Below are 7,042 nucleotides of genomic sequence, written 5' to 3' on the forward strand. Positions count from 1 at the left end.
ATCCAGGCAGAGGGAACACCAGAAACAGAAAGCACAGGGGTCGAAAAGAGCAGGGTATGTCTGGGAATGGGGAAGAAGTTGAGTCTATTTAGGGACATCATGAGAGACAAGCTGGTATCAGGTTAGTAAAGTCTAGGTCGTTAATGGTCTCCCATTCCAGTTAAGAAAATAAGACTATCTGGTATGAATGGGATCCACTGAAGAGTTTTGGGAAGAGACTGACAAAATCAAAGTTGATTGAAAGAATTAATTATGTGGCAGTAGAGAGGGAGATCATAGGCAGGGAGACTAACGAAGGCAGAAAGAATAATAATAGCAAATGTTTATTGAGCAATTACAGTGTGTCATGCAGTAACTTTACTTGCAATATTTTATGTGTTTAAAACCTCTGTTATTTGCTCCTTTTCACAAATAAGAATATTTAGGCTTAGAGAGGATAAACAGCTTGCCCATCCATGTTCACCCATGGTGATAGAGCTGGAAGTTGCCCATTTTACTGTCTGCCGTGGTTGGTCCGTGAGTTTGCTATGATCTGAAGGGGTTAGGAGTGGGAATAGAGAAGATCCAAAAAATGATTCTCTTTGTAAGTGATAGCATGTTTGTACTCTTATGTTTAAAGTGAAGAATAAACAAGCAACAAATATCACCATGGTTGGGATAAATTCCTGGACTATCTTTTCCAATACTGTCTCTCATTATCTCCTACACACTTTTCTCTAGTAAAGTGGAGACCAATAAGCAAAATGGCCAAAAAGTTGCTGCAGGATTACTTCATTTTAAGAAAATTCATAATACCAAAGTGGAGACAGGGTGTAGGTACCAGTGGGGTTTGACTTTATACTGGTGCTCCTCAGAAACATGACAGAAGGAAATGGCAACAGCGCTGGTTTGGAGGTATTATGCTCCAAATATTTCCATTGGGGATGTTTCCCATATGTGAACTAGAATTTTTCAAGGCATTTGCCTCTGAGTCAAAGACCTTACTTACTGGAGCTGTTTGAAGATATGTAATGGCGTTATGGATTGAATTATGTCCCCCTCCCCTCTGAAGACATGTTCAAGTCCTAACCCCCAGTTCTGTTGATGGGAATCCATTTATAAATAGAATCTTTGGAGATCCTTTTAGTTAAAATGAGGCCAAACTGAATCAGGTGGCCCTTCATCCAATATGACTGGAATCCTTATAAGCAGAGGAAATTTGGACACAGGAGAAGGAGATAGATGGCCATGTAACAGAGGTTGAGATTGAACTATGGAGTGCTGACAAGCCACCACCAGAATGCTACAGACGTCAGGGAAAGCATGACCCTGCTGATGCATTGATTTTGGATTTCTAGCCTATACTGTAAGAAAGTAAATTCCTGTTGTTTGAGCCAATCAGCCTATGGTATCTGTCATAGCAACCCTGGCAAACTGAGATACATGGTTTCATGGCACTGGAAGTGTGATTTTTCTTTTTTCTGATCAAGTCAGCAACTCCCACCCTCACCCCCACAAGGAGGAAGAGCTAGTGACTGGGCTGTTTAGGAGACACTGGATTTCTTTGCATCCCTCTTGGCGCTCCCTTCCAATAACTGTAAGGCTAAAAAGAGGAGACAGGAGGGTAAGGATTCAATCTCTTCTATTCCACCTCACCCTACCTTTTATACTTCTGCTGTTTTCCTGATTATAGATGGAAAAATTAAACCCTGTATATGTAAAAAATCCTTCAAATCTGGGAAAAATTTGCACCCAGAGGCTATCACCTTCAGAAGTACTAGTACACATTTTATAATATGTCAACTATGTTTTTCCCTTTGTTAGTACTCATATCATTTTATGTGTGCTTTATCATTCCAATTAGATCATAAGTTCCTCAAAAATAGAAGTTACCTTTAAAAAATAAATCCTTCCCACCACCTGCATGACTGTCCTGCATATAGTAGTCACTCAATATTGATTTGTTCTTTTTCTCCCTTTTCTCTGATTTGTCTTTCCTACTCAACACTTATCTCTGATGATAGTATTAAAAAGTTCAACAATGCAGTAGAAAAAGATATTATTCATTCAAGATTCATTCAACGATGTTTACTGAATTCATTCTATGTGCCAGGCACTATAGAAGGTGAGTGCTGATTATTTTCTCGTAGGGTCTTGGCTCTTAGCCTTTCTTGGGTCATCGACACCCTTGAGAATCTGATGGAAGCCATATAAGTCTCCAAGAAAAGCACAAGTACATAAAATAATTCTACAACTTCTGTCAAAGAACCTAGACTCTGACTCCATCAAAATAAAAACAAAACACTTTTTTTATCTTCATTTTATTGAGATATATTCACATACCATGCAGTCATACAAAACAAATCGTACATTCGATTGTTCACAGTACCATTACATAGTTGTACATTCATCACCTAAATCAATTCCTGACAATTAGCACACACCCAAAAATAACAAGAATAATAAAGTGAAAAAGAGCAATTGAAGTAAAAAAGAACACTGGGTACCTTTGTCTGTTTGTTTCCTTCCCCTATTTTTCTACTCATCCATCCATAAACTAGGCAAAGTGTAGTGTGGTCCTTATGGCTTTCCCAATCCCATTGTCACCGCTCATAAGCTACATTTTTATACAATTGTCTTCGAGATTCATGGATTCTGGGTTGTAGTTTGATAGTTTCAGGTATCCACCACCAGCTACCCCAATTCTTTAGAACCTAAAAAGGGTTGTCTAAATTGTGCATAAGAGTGTCCACCAGAGTGATCTCTTGGCTCCTTTTGGAATCTCTCTGCCACTGAAGCTTATTTCATTTCCTTTCACATCCCCCTTTTGGTAAAGAAGATCAAAACACATTTTTAAAACCCCAAAGACCCTCTTCAGTGTAATGTGTTAAGTGTTAACCTCTGTATGATCACAGATCATCTATCAACATAGTACATAGATAACTATATTTATCAGCATGCATATATAGTTGATCAGCCATAGAGCAATAAGGGAACTATTTCAATACTTGCACTGTTTATCATAAGACTCTAAGACAAAAATGGCCACCTTTCTGCTACCTAGTATTTTGAAAGGCAAAACTACATTGTAGTATCTGTTATTTATTAAGGTAAGGTTTCCAACTTCTGTACTGATAGAAGCAGTTTTCATATTGTATTATGCCATATTGATAAGCCTAGTCGTTGAAACTTTAAGTTCTAATCTCTGTTTTAAATTCTGTGCTACCTGAAAAATTCAACTTAGAATTGCAGTTGTACATTAAGGAGATTTTCACAGAACATTTTCCCATGAGATTTAGTACAATTGCTGTTTCAACCAAAGTTTGTTTGTTCTCTTGAAAACATTATTTTCATTGAGAATGAGTAGTGATTGCATGAACGGAGTTATTTTCAGAACAGTTTATCAGTGGGTAAACCATTTTGCACTCCTTCCCTTGTGCTGCTATTCTTAATTAACATCAGCATCTGCCAAATTTTATTGCAGAAAGGTTGATAAAAGAAGAATCCTGTCTTCTAGACCTGAGATCTATGAATTTGTGTAAAACTTGCATGTTAAAGGGTGAGAGAGAGAACAAACTGTCATTTGAAAATTTCTCCTGCATGTGAATAAACATTGTTTATGAATGTCCACAACTCCTTGCCTCTGCCCGAAAACTTGTTGCAATGATTATTATTTCAGTAAGACAGGTCAATTGAGATTTCCAGAAAGGATGAAATTCCAAGTGACTGTTAGGAATCCAAAGGAGAGGGTTCTTTGTTACTGGATGAACTCTATTTTAAATGGTAAAATTATCTTATTATAATGTGAAGAATCAGTCTTCTATCCGTAAAAAAGATCTGTAGGTGACGTAAACGTTATCAATACCATCAGTGAACATTACTGAGGTTCTTATATGTGCAGCATACCCTGAGTGGTATCAGGCTCACAAAGAATTACCACAGAGTCCTGCCTTTAGCTGCCCGCAACTATACTGTATGCTCCATGAGGGCAGGGGCCATTTCTGTTTTATTTATATTGGTTTTTGTTACATTTATATTTGCTTTAATCCTCAAGGCTTAGGACCATGTCTGGCCTAGAATGATTGCTAAATAAACATATGTTGAATATTTAAACCAACTAAAATATTTGGAGAGAAAAATATAAAAATAAGAGTAAATGAAAGAAGGAAAGCTTCTACTTTGTAATGGAGCTTTTACAAAGGAAAATATGTCCTTTTAAAACACTTTTGTGATATATACATACAAAATAATGTATATGGTAAATGTTCGTTATTGAGCATAATATTAAAATAAACTGTAGCAAAACCACCACCTATTGAAATAACTGGAAAATTACCAATACTGTGGAAAATACATATTTCCCAGTGTCATCCTCCTGCCTCTCTCCAGCCAGAACTGCATTCCAATTCTGGAGATTTGAACTTTGAGATGTGTAAATCATAACAAGAATTTACCAAATTTTTTATTCAGAGTTATACATTTAGTGAGCAAGTAAGGAATACATTTACTGAGTTATGTGGAAGATAATTTATTAATGACCCTGTTGAATATCATCAAAAAATATTGAGGTTGTATCTCTGTGCTAAATCTTGGAAACATCAAAATGGTCTACCTCTGCACACTGATAAAGTATATACTAGAATTCATTCTCTAGTGTCCTGCTTTGCCCTTCTTTTAGTTGGTGTAAAATGAGTTTTGAATGTCATTTTTGCAACTTGCTTTAAATAGTTTTTCTATTTGGCAGAAATGATGTTTTCTATTTAGGTCTCAAAACTGTCTTTATTTCAGGTAGGTTTCTATATAGATTCTGAGTGAAACTTTTCCTGTGAGTTGTTTGTTAAGAGATTTTAAGTTATAGCACTGGCTATCAGTAAAGATTTAATAAAGCAAATCCTAAAAGAAAAATAAAGAAGCAAGCCACAAAATAGAATGGCATTCTATAGCGACATATATCTTATCAAATCAGAATTCTTAGACCAATGTTTATCAGGTGTATCCTTTGATACAATACACAGTATAGTATTTTGTGTCTACTATCTTAAACTCAAATTCCCAAGAAAAATAGTTTTGTAAATGCATTGGGCTCCTTTCGATGACAGTTTTGCTCTTCTCATTAATCTTTCTGCACCTGGTTTCCATTGCAGTTCTACATGTAGTTTTTCTGATTTCTTTCTCTTTTTTACTTTAATTTTTACTTTCGCATCATTTTAAACTTAGAGAAAATTGCAAGAATGGTATAAAGTGTTCCCATGAATCTTTTACCCAGATTTTCCAAACATTAACACTCTACCACATTGGCTTTCTTTCTCTAGTTGCAGATAGGATGCCCCTTGCTCCTAAAAATTTTAGTGTATAACTCCAGAAATAAGAACATCGTCTTACATAATCATTACATATATCAAAATAGGAATGGACACAATAATATTACCTAGTTGGTTTGAATTTCTTCAGTTGTCCCAATAATGTGCTTTATAATAAAATAAAATCCTGGATCATGCATTGCATTCAGAGGTCATGTCTCTAGTCTCGTTTAATCCTGAGCAATTCCTCGGTCTGTCTTTTTCTTGACATTGACTAATTTACAGATTTCTAACCAATCAATATGTTGAGAATTTTTAAGGAAGTGAGTATACTTCAAGTTACAGAACTAATCACTGTCAAAATGCACAGGAAAAAGTTTAGGTGCTAATGATCTGTTATATTTATTCAAAAATCATGCGCAAAGAAATGCTACTCCTAAGAAAGAACAATAATTAGTATTCTAGACTTTTTTTCCAATTCTAACGCAGTCCAATCTCTTTTTACAGATCGGAAAATAGGAGAAAACAGACTCAAGCAGGTTAGATAGTTTATCAAAATTCTTCCAGCTCTCCTGCTTCCTGGATCTCTGTTCTTTTCTCTATAGCATAATGCTTAATGGGAAAAAAAGCCATTATAAAACTCTAAAAACATTATATTGGTTTATTTTTAATGATTCTTTATACTGTGTTTGGTTGTTGTGATGGTTAGGTTCATGTGTCACCTTGGCCAGGTGATAGTACCCAGCTGTCTGGTCAAGCAAACACTGGCCTAACAATTGCTGTGAGGATGTTTGAGGCTGGTTAATAAACCAACAGGCTGGTTTATTAAATCATCAGTCAATTGACTGCAGCTGTGACTGATGACTCACCAAAGGGTGTGCCTTCCACAATGAGAGAATGCAATTGGCTGGATTTAATCCAATTAATCAGTTGAAGACTTACAAGCAAGACAGATAGAGGACCTTCACTTCTTCTTCCACTGCCCAGTGAAGCATTTCCTGAGGAGTTCATCAGACATCTTCCTTGGAGTTGACAGTTTGCTGACTGCTCTACAGAATTTGGACTCGTGCATACCCACAGTTGCGTGAGTGACTTTTACAATTTGATAGTCAGAGACACCTCTCATTGATTCTGTTTCCCTAGAGAACCCAAACTAATACAGTTGTCCCATAAGAATTCTGCCCAGCAGTGGTCTCTGTTTGTTACATATTTATCAAATGTAAGTTGATACTTGGTATATAATATGATGTTTATAATGTAATGTTTGTGATATACAGAAGTTAAATCCATTTTGGGACCTTCTATAAAGTATTTAGACAGCAGCGTGATGATTTGTCTTTGGGAAACAAGTGTGATGACCTTGTTATGTATATCATGGAAGATGAGGTGGGCTGCAGGCTCCTTTCTGAATAAGAAACTTTTAACTAGGTCCTGCTCCAAGCTTTCCACCAAAGTATCCTGACAGCAGAGGGGACCCAAGAGTTTTACTGCTACAGGGAGGATATGGTTGGACTAGCCTACCCAAAGCTAGATATGTTTTTGAAATTTAATGTATTTCATCTTTAAAATTCATACACATTTCCTATTTCTTTTAATAATAAAAAGGATGCTGCCCCCACCTCCATCGTTCAAGAAAATGGGACTGACTTATTTATCCTGTGGTTTCAAGTACCCCTGCCCCTCACCACCCCCTAATTTGAGATGCACATGAACTAATTTATGGAAAGTCGTGGAGTTCTGTGCTTGGAGCCTGGATGGAACAA

The 7,042-nt window shown here is 36.4% G+C and overlaps 1 long non-coding RNA gene across 1 annotated transcript; it reads left to right on the plus strand.

Moving 5' to 3' along the window:
* The first annotated feature begins 2,026 nt into the window (after positions 1–2,026).
* LOC119531161 lies at positions 2,027–3,612 on the plus strand. The gene is made up of 2 exons (XR_005216237.1): positions 2,027–2,104; positions 3,464–3,612. It is a non-coding gene; the product is annotated as an uncharacterized LOC119531161 (long non-coding RNA).
* The last annotated feature ends 3,430 nt before the right edge of the window (positions 3,613–7,042 follow it).

This window comes from Choloepus didactylus, chromosome 4, assembly GCF_015220235.1.
Source record: "Choloepus didactylus isolate mChoDid1 chromosome 4, mChoDid1.pri, whole genome shotgun sequence".
Lineage (NCBI taxonomy): Eukaryota > Metazoa > Chordata > Mammalia > Pilosa > Megalonychidae > Choloepus > Choloepus didactylus.